The 16,321-nt window shown below is 38.3% G+C and overlaps 1 protein-coding gene across 2 annotated transcripts in view; it reads left to right on the forward strand.

Annotated features, from left to right (window-relative positions):
* Nucleotides 1-16,321, forward strand: part of GNB4 (G protein subunit beta 4) — a 78,112-nt gene that overhangs the window by 1,517 nt on the left and 60,274 nt on the right. The window contains exon 2 of one of the 2 annotated variants that reach the window (XM_037407514.1): nt 502-633. The gene's annotated coding sequence lies outside the window, so the exon portion shown is untranslated. Of the gene's footprint in view, nt 1-501; nt 634-3,193; nt 3,215-16,321 lie in introns of those variants that run through there. The other variant, XM_037407516.1, reaches the window with a different exon arrangement.

Below are 16,321 nucleotides of genomic sequence, written 5' to 3' on the forward strand. Positions count from 1 at the left end.
AATTTAATTTGACACACAGTTTGATTCTCTGTTTCTTTAATGAGCAATCTGCATAATTTTATTGTTCACTTAAGAAATCAGAAGGTTTTACATTTTATAGATGTATTGCATTATAACTGATATAGATGCTAGCATTAGGAAGATAAAAAAATACTGCGGTTTCACTAACTGTACCTCATAAAGGTAGTGCACCTCAAATTTGTATTATGAAATCTTTTAAAGTTGATGTGTTATGATTTCCAGTATGTGGCACTAATACTCAAGGTAGAGTGCTTTGAGGAGGAGGAATTTAACTGCGGCTAGGAAAAGCAGTTCAGAAAATTTGGAATTACAATGCCAGGTCTTCATTTAGCTCCTGATCATACTTTATTTTGTAGTAATGGTTCATTGTATTTGTATGATATAAGTCAGATCCTGCTCTCTGCACAAGACCTGCTTATGGTTGATCTGCAACCCAGAAACAAACACAGCATTCTGCTGCTTTATTTTTCTTCAACACAGAAAAATCCCCAGTGATGCCATCAGAAAATGCATGCCAGGATAAAGAGGCTTGCGGCTGTGTGAGGCATGCCTGTACTTGACTCATCTTTACTGCTCCAGTGGCTGATCGGGACCAGTTGCAAGAACTGCAAGGTAATGTGCACTGAATATCATGCTGATATCTAGAAGCCTCAGGATTTATTAAGCATAACAAAATAAAGCGAAATCTGTGTAATCCTCAAGAAGCCTGGAGGATATGGGGAAGGAAATTTAAACTTACAGCTCTCTAGGTCTTACTTTTCTCTGCCTTGCACTTCTATAGGCATTTGCACCAGTGGAAGGTGTGTAGAACATAATTGCTGTTGTTTTACAGTGACTTTGCTTTACAGCATTGTGGATAACTGTACAGAGTTTAATGCACAAGAGAAATAGACTCCAGGCATCTTTTTTCAGCGGAGTCCAACCTTGCTTAAAGAGATGCAAATCTAGGATTATTTCAGTGAATTCCTGCACATCATCCTATGTTTGCATAAGAGCAGGTGAAGTCTAGGATTTTGCCACAACTGTTCATAATGTACCCAAATAATTTTTGGGGTTTTTGAAGTATTTTTGCTTAGTTACCTCAGAAGCAAGGATAGAAACTGTAGTAGATAGAAACAGTGAATATTATCTAGGTTCCCATATTGGTATAGATGAACATAGTATCTCGGCAGGAGTTGTTGGTGCAGGTATAATGCAAACAATGTGCTTTTCATGGGACTTTCACGTGCTGATTTACTGTATGTGATATGGTATATAACTCAAGAGCCAGACATGAACATAAATTGTCCACAGGAATAAAGGAAAGAATAATTTTCTAAGTGAGGCATGAATCAAGACACGAAATGATGACGTTTACTAGTAAGCAAAAGTTAATTTCGTCAGTGATAGCCTGGAGAATCTGAAGCTTCCTGATTATTGCTTTGAGGTTTTTAAACTTCATTGAGATGTACTTGTTTCAAGCAAGCACATTCACCTTTTTGGTAATACAAAGCAAAGTAGGAAGTGACGGATATGTCAAGCCAAAACTGAACAGTGATTTTGTTTCTCAACAAGCTGCACTTCCCCACTGGGTGGCTGATGGCCTTTTGCTTTTGAACAGTGTCATGCAACTGCCAGTCAATCTCCCAGACTGCAGTGCCAGCCTTTAAATGTGGCAGAAGACGGGCTGTGACAATGGGTTATTCGTAACGTCTGTGTTCCTTCTTGTTTCTTGATTGCAAAATGCATGTCAGAGGTTTTGTTTTTCTTATTTTCAGAAGAGGTCTTGAATGTTTATGTGAACTAAAAAAGCATCTGTAGATGAAAAAGCAAAATAATCATTAATACTCCTTCACTCAAGAGCTTTGTATGACCTCTCATCTTCCCACTTTCTTTCCTAAAGTACTTGGGTACTTAGTCAATTTTAATACTTCCCTTCCTTAAAGGGATGCCGTGAGTATAAATGTACTATCAAAGTCCCTCTGCAAAGCAAGGGTTAGAATCCAAACTAAATGCAAAACCTCACTAAGGGGCCTCAACATTTCCACACCTAACCTTTTGGTCCTTACCTTAGGCTGGAATCCAGGTGCTGACTTAATGCTTTGTATAAAATGTACCAAAGACAGGCACCTTAACCTGGATTTACAACAGCATAACCACTGTACAGGATGTTTGGGCTTAGTGGTTGAAAATGCTGAGGAGAGGACATATGTCTGAAATCTTTCAGTGACTCCAGCAAGGCAGTCACGGGAATGTATGTTCCAGCTTTGGAGCTTGTGTGTTTAACTTGTCCTTTTGTAAAAGACTCATGACTCGCTCTTATTTTAGAACATGCTTGAAGGAAGAGGTAATGGTGCTTGCTGTTAATGTACAGTCAACTTCCCATCACCAGTAGATGGCCTGACTAGTTTTTGGAGAGGGGGTTAAAAAAAGAGAATTCATGCTGAGATTCAAGCTGACTGGCTAGAATAATAGTGGCTAGGATACACTGAAGAATGGAGGAAAACCCCATGTAATATTAGTGCTGCTTTATTGTTCTGAACTGTAAAGAGTTTCTGTGTAACCAAATTGGAGGACTATAGAGCACTTCCCTTGTTTAGCTCAGGCATAATATGAATTCACAGAGCCAGACTCGGTGTGCAGGTGGTACAGCAGCATTTGTCTGGAACTGGTTCTGAGGTAGTAGGTCTGCTGGGTAAAGGCAGCCCTTGCTGGAACTTAAGTGTGCCTGTATCGCCCTTTGCAAATTAGTCTCCTGTGTACATCTGTCTCATTTGGGTCAGATCTGGCAGAACTAACTGTTTGAGGCTTAGTGCTTGGTCTGTCGTCGTTTTGGATTCTTGCAGGGCTTATTTGCTTGGCAGCTGGGCCAAACCTGACCTGGCTCAGTACCTCTCATCTGTAGAAACAAAGCCACTTACAGTTGTGAAACCAGCTTAGCCTGATAAACAGATCTTTGTGTCAGCAGAGCCTTACCTTATATGAGGCATTCTGATCCCCTGCGCTTCGCACTGCTAGAATGGAAGTTTGGCTATAATCGCTGAGCAGGTAGCGTGGAGCATACAGATCTGTTTCTTGGTCAGATGCTCTGTCTTCAGCCTTGCAAGGTTCAAATTCCTATTCCCTACTTTCCAGGAGGGTGCTGTGTTGCCTCACTAGCAGTTTCAAACTGTGACACCATGCAGCTAAGAATCATGGCTCTGTGCAGCCAGAGGTAAGGAATCCAAAAGGAGAGCCTCCTGATTAACCGGCTCCTCTGAGGAGAGCCCTGAGTCCCTGTTTCTGCATATGCATTCTGTATTGGGTGAAATAAAGCAGTCTTGGGAGCAGAGATGTAGGGGTGTGGTAATCAGTGATCTTACAGGAGTTGTGATACTTTTTGTGGTACCTTTTTGGAACCCTGTTAGGCTTGAAATCTTGGCTTGTTTTACTATACAACTATACTGTACAATGTTTATTCTACCACCAGGAGAGGGCATAGGCAAAGCAGGGGGCAGACACTGGCAATTAACATCATTGTACTAGGTTTTGGAATACAAACTAAAGTAGCATTATTTTTACTGGGTTTCAAAAAACAGGCCATTGGCTTGATTTTCTAGATGTGTCTATTATTGTATCACAAAAAAAGAGATTGTAATAAACTTAATTATTAAACGGTAGTGAGGAAAAATAATAGCGTGTTTGCAAAGAGATTGTCACTTTTTTCTTAAATTCATTCAGGTCATTACTATGAGAAGTATGTACTCTGTCATGCAAAATGAGTATGTAGAGCAGTGCAATTGCACTGCAGCAAGAAGTCTGATGCAGAAAAGAATGCTTTTATTCAGGAGACGTCGATTTATGTGGGGAGGCTTAGGATTGTGGTGCTTTATCTGAATACTTATTCACAGAAAATCAGTATTCTAGGGCAGTCATGCTACCACTGTTCAAAAGTATCAGCTGCTAAATTACAGCATCAGTACACATCTGTATTAATACACTCCATTTTAAAAAATTGTTGTGGTGGTAGATAAGATCTTTGCATTATTTGATGATCGTTGAAATTGCTGTAACAGATAAGTTTGTAACATTTTTAGTAATTATTATAAGAACTCATTTTTATATCACATGCAAATTTGTAATCCCTTTTCTTCCACTTACATGGTTATCTTGAAGTCAGATTCTTCTCTCTCACCACTTTTACAATGAGATAATAAAATAAAAAGTGTCTTTTATTTCAGTGCAGCAGAATTGTAGCCAAGAGGTGTATCAGGCCCAAGACATCATCCTTGCAAGTGAAACTGAAAGGAATCAGTGTTTCCAAGTGTTGTCAGAAAAAGATGTGGTACAGTGCAGAATTTGACAAGATCTGCAGATGATGAGCTTTCCTTGAGTCCTGATACCAGGTTATGTGGGTGGGTAGCCTTCATTATTTACTCCTTTATATGAAAATTAGCTATGGCATAGGTAATATTGGCTAGAAGGGTGGTCAGGGATGTTCTTTTTTGCAGGACACAAAGAGCATATAAGAACACCACTCCATGATAGTCTTGGTAATTTGTATTTATTAAGTTTTTAACTATAGAAGGCTTGTAAGGGGAGAGTTTTATTATCAGTCACGATACTTGTTTTCTTTGAACAACCAAGAAAAAGGGATAGAAAACTATCACTGTGGAATGCTTGTGGTACGGAAGAACTAATGTGAGCAAGTCTCGGGTGTTTTTAAACTTGTGCTTTTAGGAAACTGGGTTTATGCTATCTTTTTGATTGTTCCCCTGGTTTATAAGGTTGCAGCATAAGCTGTAGTATAGTAGTTGACAATAGGTAATCCATCTAAAACACAGGCTGCATGAATATCTTTATCCTTATTAAGATAGGATAGAGCTTTGATCAGAAACTTCTGCTTTTTGAGACACACAAAAGAATCCAAACATGAAACCAGGTCTTTTAAAGTATATTTCTCAGAAGCTGCTTATTTTCAGTGACTTGTTTAGATCTGCCTTCAACGAAGTTGTGAACACAGTTTCTCTGAGTGTACGCTAGCACCTTCATGCTCGCTGCTGCTAGCACAGGGATAGCCAGTCCTAGATACTTAAGATCTGTGTTGCTTACTAGAAGTTCTAGTGCAGGCTGTGTCACCTACCAGAAGTATGGTTTGATTGACTTAGTAGCTGATGTTTAATCTGAACTACCACCTCTGAAAGAAGTCAGCTGAGACTGCAGTTATCACCATCATTGGTGGCCCATAGGACCTTGCCTTGTATTGGAGTGGTTGGACTTGCCGCTGTCCTTTCTTGTCAGAACTCCTCCAGTTTTCTTGCCCCAGGGTTCCCCAGCCAAGGTGGTTGTCACCTCTTGGAATATTTTTGACACATAGTTTATGGGTTCAGGAAAGACTCATCTGAGTCGCAAAGGTGCTAGATGACAAATGCTGAAACTGGAAAAAAAGATGGAGCGAGGGTAATGAATTGCTGGTTTTGGATGCATCTGTGTTAAAGAGCAGACTGTGTCTATGAATTTGATAAAAATTGAGTACTAAAGGATACTAACAGCAGTATGTTTGTATTTAGATGTCTGTGTTTTCTGAATGTTAGTACTTTCTGTTCCTTAGTTTATCTCATTGAATTTCACTGTAGTAGCATTCTGTAGTTTCTGCTACGACGGAATGTTGTTGTCTTTCAGTACGGACATCCTTGACATCAGCTAGTCTAGCTGCAATATCACTAATGGAGGAGCACAAGGACACTAATAATGGGTTTGGCATCATCTGACAAGGCACACGTCTGTCCTTCTAGAAGGACAGAGAAAGAAATATTATTTTGCTTACTCAACAGTGTATTGTTCAAAATCATATTCATAGCTTAGGAAACAAAACTTCACCCCTTCCTGATGTTTACATGACATGACAGTGTAAGGGCCTTTAACAGTTTTTTTGTTTGTTTGTTTGTTTTCTGTAACTCTCTGGCGTGTAGTGCATTTGCTTTGCTAAAACCTGGGCTCATTTTCTCCAGCTAAAGAGCAGACTGGGGTAGACATACCTAAGAGGAAGGACCGAACTTGGAAAGTAAGGAAAGGGCCCTCTGTGATTGTCTTTTATGCGTGACTACAGGCATGTTTAAGTGGCTGGATTCTTCAACATGAGGCATTTCACAAGCATTTAAATGGTTGGTCCAGAAAAATGCTGAAGACTTGTAACTCCCACTGACTTGAGTGAGATGATCCTTTCCTGGGATGAATCATTTAGAATAAAATTAGTAATAACGTACTTATCAGATGATTCATGTCTCCAATCTTTTTTTTTTTTTTACTATACTGACCAATTTTTCGTTTTCTAATGTATTGGCAAACTTTATCAATGTGTAGAAAGGATTCTTTAAGGATTGGCAACCTAGTTTTCCATTGGGCACTACATATGTTAGACTCAGCAGCACAATTGACACAGTGTCATGAAATGGATGTAAGATTCTGTCATTGTGCCTCTCCTAAGACTCCATTAGAAGCCTTATTTCCTGATGCAGCTCAGCACCCATGTCTTCCCCTTCTCTCTATTCATTGACTGGATTTTTCCCTGTTGGGCTGCCCAGAACATTCAAATGAGTCAGTCTCACATGCTGATACGGTTGGATATAATAAAAACAGATGAAGGTTTCGTTAAGACCGCCTATTTGCAGAAACTCAGAAAGTTTTTGTATATTCAAAAATACTTTCTGGTCTTACTTCTAATAACATTTAATATAAAATATGTCCATGACAGACTGCACTTTTTTTTTTTAAAAAAGCAGGTTTGGAAACACTGATGGTAAGATTTTTTTGTTCATCTGTGGTAATGAGAGGAAGGTTGGTGAAAAGTTTGTAGTTGGATCTTAATTTCTGCAAAGGGTAGTTGTGAAAAAATTAGCCGCTTAGGTTTGGACCATCAAAGAGAAGATTTACAGAAAGCATAGAGTATGCATTGGCCACCTACATATCGCTGAACTTTGCCTTTTGAGGTTTCTAAACACAAAACAGTGCTTGCTGTCCTCCTGTCAGGAAAAGTGTAATATCAGAGGTAATGTTACACTGAGGTTTCACTTTGCTCAGATCAAGATAGCTCTGTCAATTATAACCCAGAAGAACATTTGCTAGTATGATGTCAAAGTTTAAATATATTAAAAATTAGTTGTCTTCAGCAAATAAATAAAGTACACCTAATCAAGCATTATCTTTCGGATATCTTTTCTGTTCATTACTTGTTTTGTCGTAAAATCCAGTCGCTTGCAATGGCTCATTCAGCCTTTTTGGGAAATTGTCATGATACAAGTGTACTGCCTTCTGGATTGCAGGGGGATAGTAGATTTTGAAAATAATAAACATGAAGCCCTTTCTTATATAAACCTTCTCAGTGATGGCACTGAAAGCTCTTTTTAAAGGAGGCAGAATCTTCATTGTTGTACAGCTGGGGAAATGTGAGAACCCTCCAGCAAGCTAGTAGGATAGCTGAGTTAAGTAACTTGGGTCTTCTTAAATCTCACTCCCGTGCTCTAGTCGTGAGGACAATCAGGAGGCCTTGCTGCTGATGTGGTTACATTTTCTCTCAGGTAGATGGTGATTCTGTATAGATCTAACACTGGAAACAAGTGGAAAAAGAATGAGTAAAGGTATTTGTCTTCCCTCTTGTTACTCTGTTTCCAAATTGTGGAGCTGGTCAAGATTCAGTCAAATCTCCAGTCAGGCCAACAGCAACCAGTGTAAGGCTAATTCATGCGTAGTGTCACTAGACTGTTTCCAGGTGCAGAGGAATGGTGCAGCAATGTCATGCCTTTGCCACACCCTGAAACGGAGGGGCTCTGCATGTTGCTGCATCTGTAAGGAAATCTCGCTATTCCAGAGCAACTGTTCTGATAAAGATTTTTCCCTTACATCAACTCCATTATTTGGTGGAGCAGTACGTGTATTTCTCTGTACAATTATCAGTTGAGAGTCTGGCTTCTGTTACACTTAGAAAATCGTGGTTTTTAAGAGGATTTCTTTGGTAGAAATGTATATGCTGCACTTAACAGGCTGATTCTTCCTACTGTTATAGTTTTTTTGCTCTTGAAAGACCTGGATGTAATTTTTTAACTTAGGTATTGGCAAAGCTTCTTGCCTTTATTCTTGTATAAACAAGCTGGGCCTCTAAAGCTCATTTATCCTCTTCTTCAAGGACACCTACATTTGAATGCATCTAAATTTCAATGAATGCTAAATTTTACTCCAAAAAGTTTTAGCTAATTGAATTTAGGCAGCTAGGTGCAGAAATATCCTAGGTGCAGCTGCTGGTTACTTCTATTTCATTTCAGGTTTGAAGTGGGGCAGAGTTCAAATACATCTAATGTTTTTTCTTCAGGAGTTCAGCACTAAACTCAGTAGTCATGGTAGAGCCATTCCCATCCACCTTTTACATAATAGCTGAGTGGTTAGAGCAGCTACCTCAGTTCACTTACTTCCTCAGTTGTTCTTATTTCATCTCTGAGAATTGTGCCCTTTCCTTTAGGTTATAAAATGCTCTGAGTGCTAATGCTTTCCAGTATGCTTTTTGAAAGTTGGCTTATATGCATTTAGGAATCCAGAAATCCTAATGTCCGAAGAAAAGCAAGTAAAAGGATGCCTGATCCTGAACTGTAAGTGGTAACATATGTGAGCAGGGGTGGAAGGTGCTTTTCTTGGGCTTTGTACCCAGAGTTCCTTCAGTTTTACTTAGTGGTGTAGAGAAGAGCGGTGCAAACGCTAGAGAATCTCAAAGCAGATTTCCTCTTTATCTTGCTTGATTTTTTTTCCATCTAATTGTGGAAGAATTAACCACACCCACATTTCTCTAACTTTGTGTTGCACACATCATAGTGTGGTCAAATTCACTGTGATCATGCTGTGCAAAAATAAAACACTTTTTAATTTTTTCTCTGATATTTGGCTAGAATTGTGTCATCTTTGGGCAGAGTATAGTTATCAGTAACACTAAATACAGCTGCTAATGTGTTTATTTCTAATGATGTAAACACAAGAACTCGTACAATTTGTACAAATGCATTGTTGGGAAAAATGAGGGTATGAAAGCTAATGTGAGTAAATATATTAATAAGTAACTTTATGTAAGAATAAATAAAGTGGAAAGGAATAATGAACAATACAGCTGCTCTTGTCTGAATACCACTGTGAGCTATTTTAATGGGAAATTTTAACAGGGTTGAAGAAAAGAGAATAAAACTGATGTCTGAATTATTAAAATAATCAGAAACCAATTTGCTTCAATTGAAGACTTAAAGATGCTCCCAATGCTTTGATTAAGAAAAAAACTGGAAACTTTTGTATTCACCTTGGCAGGCATATCTGCAAAATGGAAGGTCCCTTGTGCTGCTCTGAAGCCATTTAATGCATATATGAGCATGGATTCTCAGAACTATCTGTAATGCATATAGTGCTTTCTGCTCTCAGTGGCTTTTTTCCCACTCTCTTTACGTCATTTGCCATTTGTGAGGGTTGCCAGGGTAATGACCAATCATCCCTGGAGAGATGCCTGCTAGTAAGGACAACATAGGCTTTCTCTTTTTTGGTATTCTGCAGTATGTATTTGAGAGCTATTCTAGCATCAAGATTGCAGAACTTTTGTTTAGTTAGTAGGGAGTGAAAGTTTACAGAGTATGAAATAACAGCTTACAACTATTGAGGTAAGTGAGGATTCTTCTTTTCTATTTTATTAACAGCTCTGTCTAGATTTATTCAAAACACTGAGTATCGTTACCATTATTTTTTTTTTGCTTTATGTGTAGCTGACCTTGAAATTAGTAATAGCAGGGAGGTTTTGCCTAATTTGAACAATGAAATCTTAGTAGTGCTGCATATACAGCAGGTCAGGATTTTATTCTCTTCATAATTATGAATCCCACAGCCTTTCTCACCACTACATTCACCATACACATCCACTCATCCCAAAAATATTTTCAGAAGAATTAATCAAAAACAAAAAAAGCCCACAGTGTGTTGTAATGCAGATTACAGAGCATTAACTGTGGTTGCCTCTAAGGCAAATGGGAAGTTCTGAATAGTCTTCATTGTACTGTATGTATATAATAGGCCACATCGACTGGAAACTGAAAATCTGGAGTTGAGCCCTAATCTATAAGATGTTGAACATGATGAACTACTATCGTTTTTAAATTTTGTCTATTTAAATAGACATTTGCAGGCTCATAGGCTAACTCTTTGCTTACCTGTGGGCAATAAGAAAATAGAGCCTCCAGATTGCAGCTTTTTCTTTTTTCTGGAACTGATCCTGTCAGTGGAAGCTGGTGGTAATAAGTGCCTTGCAGAATGAGCCCACATCTTGTTCTTTTGCCTGTGAGGGCACATAAATAATATATAGGAAAGAAGGCAAATAACATCCATTTGGAAGCTCCCAGTAACCTCAGAAGCTTCTATGAAGTATTTACATGTAGTCTGGACTATGACACATATAACTGAAGTGGCTGGTTTGGGGTTGTTTATTTTTGTTGCTGTTTTAAATGAACTACATTTTAATTATTTTAGTCAAGAACATGTTTGTTGGTACAGTTCCCTGTTTGTGTGCTGGCTTCCTGGGAGAAAGGGACAATTGACAAGGTTGTTGTATCGTTTTGCTGTAGAATTTCTAACGTATCAAAGTTCATAATAGTAACTGTTTCATCAAAATAACTGTTTGCTGCTCAATATATTTGCACCTACGCGTGCGCTTCATATCCTGGCAATCTTATATGCTGGGATGGGCACAACATGTATTAACGAGAGTAAAGCACATGTATTTATTTCACTCTTATTTCCTTCTTATTGCAAATACATAGAGAGTGTGGGTTTGACTCACATGTTTCCCCAGTGGAAATACACATTTGGGGCATTTCATTTAGCATGGTAAATCCCAGTTGCTAAATTTTAGATGTTACTATGCATTCAGATGTGTTTATGATAGCTTTGCATTATCCAAACAACTGGAGCACATCAGTGAGTCTGGATGTGTATATGTGAGAGAGAGAATTGAGAGTGACAATTTTAGTCTGAGGTGAAAACGATCTTTTCATCAGGCTGTTGAGAAAACATGTTTGTTCAGAAAGTAGACCTGTTTCCTCTTTTTAAAAATTGTTACTGGGGTTTTTTGACATCTCTGTTCTGGATATTACTTTCAAGCAGTGTAAGATATGAATAATAGCTAAATGCTTACACTGGAAGAAAAAATCAGCTCAAAGAAAATTTACCATTATCTAAAGTTCCTAGTTTATCAGTATTCCATACGATTCCACCATTTTTAGTAATCTTGGAAGTAAACCACAAGAAGATAATTTTGGTTTTTGTATTATTCTACATGGTGTCTTCTGACAGAAAAATAACATGATGACAACTAGATAAGGCATGTTAATTAGTAAAGTAGGTTTTCAAGTGGGAGATCCAGAGGTAAACCTTTCTGGAGAAGATGGTGGGTAGCAAGCCTCAGTATTTATCTTTCTGCTCACCTTTTTCCTGTCTGTTCGCTTCTCCATCTCTCTTTCCAACTTGAAAATGGTCTGTGAATGTATTATGCAGATAACAGCGTTTACTTTTAGACAGTGGGACGGAGAGAGAGAGAAGCTGAAAGGAGGAGAAGGAAATGAAGGCAATGCATTGTGAGTTGTTCTCAGTATAACGTCTGTCAACAATTAGGGCAAGGTATTTGTAGCTCCAAGGCGTGAGGCAGGAGATAGGCAGTTCAGCCGCAACAAGTCTGAAAAATCAGGAGGCAAACAGCCTGGAAGTAATGAAGAAAATCTGTAAGGTTAGGTGGAACTAAGTGGTTTTAGTGGTGCTCGTACTGGGAGTGAAGTAATCTAAGCAAGTGAGAGCTCCAGGGAGCAAGCTCGGAAGAGACAGTGTTCCTACCGCATCTCAATGAAGCTGGTAATGCAGGCTTTGGGCTGGTAAGCTGGGGAGGATAGGCTGGATAGAGACAGACACTCAAGTTTGAAATACAGTATTTGCCCATGACACAGTGTAAGTGCTGTTGTGCAATTTGACCCTTTTAATGAAGTGTCTATTGCTGGAACCTCTGGAGTGGTGAATTCCAGTTCTTTATATTCTACTTTTGAATATATAGAAAAGAAGAGGAAGAATTAACAATGCAAATTGATCCACTGATGAAAAGTCAGGCTTCAGACCAGAGTGAAAGAGTGTGGCGCAGGTTGGAAAATGAGGAGTTAGTCATGAATCGGAAGACAAGTTAAGATGACCAAAGAGAAGCAATGGGTATCCTAGAAAGATTGAGACATGCTGGATAAGTGCAAGAATATATAAAAACATTCAGTAGGCCAAACTCCTCATCCGTTAAGAAGCAGAAGGCAAAAAATAAATGGTGAATAACACTGAGTGAACAGTAGTTTCTAGTGTATGACAGAGCAAATCATTATTGATAACAGTATTAGTACTGCCTCTGCAATGGACAACTCGGCATAAACTGCGGCCTTTGCTCTTAGAGTTGCATTGTCCCAAGACCTGATAAATTATTTTGTCTGATAGGCATCATCTATCCATGATCTGGCATTACCTTTGTTGTTGTTGTTGCTTGGTGAGGTTTTTGTGGTTGGGTTGTTGGTTTTTTTGTTGTTTTGATTGTTAATGAACAGTATATCTCTTAAAGGAATACTGGGAGTTTTAATCCCTGACTGTAGTGACTAATGAGACCATCTGATGAAAAAATTACTAATTCATTTTTATGTAACCAGAGCCCTATGGTTCTGCATTTTGTGGCTGCTGTTTGGAGCCCAAGATGTTATTGCATTACCTGGCCCTGACTGTCCACTGCTATGAATAAGCATAGCTCTATTACTTCTGGGACCTGGTGACTTAACTCTAGAACTCTGATGTAGAATCATGAAATGCATGTGTTCAGGGCATTAGAGAAATAATTTAATTGCATGAACTTAGTTAAAGTGGCACCGGAAGGCACAGGAATAGTTACAATGTAAATGCCTGATTCTAAATTGCCAGTTACTGGCATTTTTCAAAAAGAGTGGTGAAAATGTGCTTTATCATCCAGTTTCTATCCAGGAACACAATAAAGCCATGCAGAAGGACATTCACTGTTACTTGACCAGAAATATGCATAGTTAGCAAAGATTGAAATTTAGTATGTATTACAATACTTTTCGACATCTCTTTTAAAGTGCATTGTTAAGGTTCACTTTGAACAAGTAATTAGAGAGAAAATGTCTTGTGGTTTTAAACAGAAGTGGCTGTCAGAAGGTGGGCATTTTAAAGCACTTCACTAAAAGCTTCCAATTTATACTTTTAGTTCTATTTTCAAGTGATTTAACTTGAGTTTCATTGCACATCTGTAGGCTCGAAGTTTCAAAGAGACATAGATTCTTCTGAACTTTGGATCACTTATTCCTGAATTGTTACATATTTACTGTTTGATGTTGGACATGTCCATTAAACGCTTTAGGGCTTCCTTCTTCCCCTATGTAAGCTGGGAATAAGTAGTATTTACCTTATAAGACTATGGATGTTATCTGTTATTCTTTGTGCAGTGTCTTGAGTAGTCATGTTATTCAGGGCCTAGTTACTTAGATAAGTACTACAGCACACAGCCCTCTGAGATCCCCCAGTTCATCTTGCTTTTCTATTGTAGTTACAAGGTCAAGTTGAAATAATCAGTATGATTATACGAGCTTGTATGAAAAACTTTCCTGGAGAGCAACATCTGTTATCTGGTGATAATAGTGATTCAAAGCTCTCCGAGAAGAGAATACAGTCTGTCTTAAATGAACAGGATGACTCAGTAGTTCATATTTGGAAAAATAAACATTCTCCAGGCCTCACAAACATGATTTTAGAGACTCATTACATGCATTATTACATGCTTTTGTGAAGCTCTCTGATACAGTGCAATGCGAATAACTTCTGGCAGCCATGATCCTTCCCCAGAAACAGAACTGATACCGAACCATCTGCAGTGCCAGTGCTGCTGACTGACTTGATTCCTCTCTTGATTCCTCAGCAGCAACACGTGTGGCTCTCGTTTCACATGCTTGGTAATAAAGCTGAGTAAGGGGTCTAACAGCTCGAGGATTGCTGAAGTCTCAGAGCCTTGTCAGTCCTGACACAGGTTATGTTGTATAAACTATTCTGTAACATGATAGCACTCTGCCACACGTACCTGTTTATAGGTAAGTGTTTAACAGCTGATACTATACCTTGGGTAACTTGTTTAGAGAAATTATATTACTTCAATGAGTATTATGGGCTATGGACATACATGTCAACTTTCACAAGGTTTTAATTTTCTTTCCCATTCTATCTAAAATTTGAGTCAAATTCAGCCCTCCTGTAACATGACTGACCTTGCTGTTTCAGGCCTACAAATGAAAGCAGACTTAGAGTTTCACCTAGGTAAGTGAGTAGGCATCATGCCTTAATGTGGTGTCGATTGATGACTGCAGTTTGGTTCAACTGAAACTACATGACTGAACTACCTATGGGTGTTCCAGTCCTGCCTACTTTCGCAGAGACCTGCATCTTGCAAACATTGCCCTGTGCAAATAAAATTACTTGTAGGGGCTATGTTGTAACATTATGTAAAATGCTACAGACCTGAAATACTGTACAGCTTAATTGAGTGCAATTCCTATTGCACTCAATGGGTGTTTTATTCAATTAGGGACTGCAGAATTTAGATCATTGCCTTTGGCTTACATCATTGCAGATATTATTGATGTTTATAAAGCTTTCAGGGATCTTTCAAGCTTTTAGTCCGCAAATTGACTGCAATGTGAGAGTCTTGCTCGGGGGTAAGAGGAGTACTTATATCCATCTCATCTTTCATTTACTTATTCCTGAGTCTTTCTGTGCTATTCCTTTGGGAGTGCTCATATAAAATATGCAATTTAATAAAGAGGGGGGAAAGTAAGGTTGTCTTGGTATAGCAAGATTCAAGTTTCATTTTTGCACATCAGGAGTACGCATTTCTTATTTTATTGCCTCAGATGCAGAAGTGAATCTGATTAATTTGAAGTCTTACAAAATTATGAAATTACGGCACAGTAAATGCAGAATGAATATTGAGGAAAATTAACAGTTTTCCAGGGATGAGCATGAAAACAGCGCTTGAAACTTTAAAACTATGCTGGTTGGTACACTAGAAATTTTAACTGAAAGAACTAACCTGCTTTGGTGAGAAGGGGCTGGATGGCTTGGAAGAATTGTTACTGTATCTAATCTGCATGCAGATTAAAGCCAGGGCCTGAGTTACTCTACCTGAGTAGCACAAGCAGGCCTTGCGTGACTTAATTCTGACCACTCAGCCTCTGGTCACAGTAGGAATATCGATAGATAGTTATCCTTATACTGGCTCTGTGTTGGGCTCAGAGAGAATGGAATAGAGTTTCAACTCTTTTTCATTCAGTGCTTTGGGGAAGAACAGTGAGCAAACCATTTCACGTATAGTGTGTGTAATTGCATTTAGTAATTCTTTTTATCTAGAATCGGCAATGAAATGTCTAAAATATAGATATATGAAAGTAAATGAAAACAAAAGAGGTTGGTAGGGATAGGCATAAGCACTTTTAGGATATGTATTATAGGAATCTGATTACATTTCAGACAATATATTCTTACTGTAGATCTTCCCAGAAAAATCTGCAGAAAGAGCTAGGATACACCTAGTATATACACCTATATACACATGCATATTTTTAGGTCAATTTAGTAAAATTTCAGAAATGTATTTATGGAAAATTGATACACATCCTGGCTAGATCACTGACTCCTTATTTAATACTGTCATCTTAGGTGAAGTGAAATTGCATTTGAAAAAAAGGTAGCCTCCATATAGGAGGTGGTTTTTTTTTTGCAGCAGAGCACACAATAAATGTTATCTGTCGGGGAAAGAAACAGGCTATTTAAATTCAGGCAGCATAGCATCTTCAGGCGGAAGGGCTATTTTTAACTTCAGATGTAGCTTAATTTAGAAACTGAGCACTTGAAGTCCCTTTTTTTTTTTTCCCACTCCTCCGACTGGAGATTTTTTTATAATGATTGTAGATACCCTTGTGTGAAGATACTGAATAGAATAAAAAAATACATTATCCTGAGCTTCAAGGTCATGACAATAAACAGCTAAAGAAAGCAGTTTTGTGGCAATATTGTCATATATGTGTAAAAACAGAGATTAGATTAGATTGATGCACTATTTTGTAAGCGTAAGGGCCACTTTGGCAATTTGCCAGGAGGTTGCATATGATTTTTAAATCCATTTATGCAACATCTTACTCAGATCTGTATTATTATATGTGGGAAGTGCTGTAATTGCCTATAGCCCTATACAATG

This window comes from Falco rusticolus, chromosome 13 (assembly GCF_015220075.1).
Source record: "Falco rusticolus isolate bFalRus1 chromosome 13, bFalRus1.pri, whole genome shotgun sequence".
Taxonomy (NCBI): domain Eukaryota; kingdom Metazoa; phylum Chordata; class Aves; order Falconiformes; family Falconidae; genus Falco; species Falco rusticolus.